The sequence below is a fragment of the Chinchilla lanigera genome, unplaced genomic scaffold (assembly GCF_000276665.1).
Source record: "Chinchilla lanigera isolate Chin_1 unplaced genomic scaffold, ChiLan1.0 scaffold00084, whole genome shotgun sequence".
Classification (NCBI taxonomy): domain Eukaryota; kingdom Metazoa; phylum Chordata; class Mammalia; order Rodentia; family Chinchillidae; genus Chinchilla; species Chinchilla lanigera.
In genome coordinates, this window is record NW_004955485.1 from 909,355 (window position 1) to 910,426 (window position 1,072).

Here is a 1,072-nt window from a genome sequence, read left to right on the forward strand (position 1 = left end):
TGGCCCAGAGTTTCGTTTTTTTGCACACACCGAGGCGGCTGGCACTGCCAGCAGCCTTCCTGCACTAGCAGGAGAGGTAGTGTGGTGTGACAGGAAGCGCGGAGAGTCCCAGGGCAAGCGCTTGAACCTCGGCAATCCTGGTTTCTCCAGAGAGAAAATGAAGACGTGTTTGGCAAGGCAAGCCCCCTCCTTCACATCCCGACATTTGGTACTTCACCAATCCTAAGAGACACCGCTGATCCTAGGACAATCCAGTTTTAGCGATGGTAAACCACGGCCCCACCCCGAAAGTGTACTTCTTAGAATTGAAAACAACTATAACCTACCCAGAATCTGTAGACTAAGAAAAGCTGTTAGACCACAGGCAGAGGGGCTTCCCCCACCCCTGACCTTCACATGGGGCCCTGGTATTCTGAGAGAGGTTTACACTGTCACCCACACATCGGTTGTCTCGCCAGGAGGATCTAGACGAAGGGAGAACCGGAGGCTAGCACCCCAATCGACACGGAGAACGGCCAGCTCACTGGACTCTGGCAGTGTGAGCATTTACAGTGTCCTCGGGTCCCAAGAAAAAGCCAGTGATAGTTGGAACAACAGGAGCCCCCAGAGATTCAGAGGAAATGCTGGGCGGGGGGGACAGTCACTGTGCTGTTGAGAGTCTTTCCCATGCCATCCATCCATTTCCTGTCTATTTCCCGTCCTGGAATAAGAGTGGAACGGAAACGCCCAAGGAAAGGGGATGTGACGGAGTCAGCGCAGGCAGTTCTCAATCTACCCAGCACCTGCTGTGTGCTTTTGCCTCGCTGACAAGTGTTTAAGCAAAAGCTAATTCAGCCACTTAGAAGAAAGTTAGACCATTTTACACAAGGTAAAAAATAACAACAAGCAGTATTTTTATTAGTATCTACAGTGGCCAGCACCTGGGCTTAACACTTTAGAGCCGTGATGGCAAACCTTTTAGAGCTTTCAGTGGCAACAAATAGCTGGCTGCAGCATGCCTGCCACAGGCTCAACACCACTGCAACAGAGGTACTGATACTGTATTAATGTCACAACAAATCTGTGAGGTGGG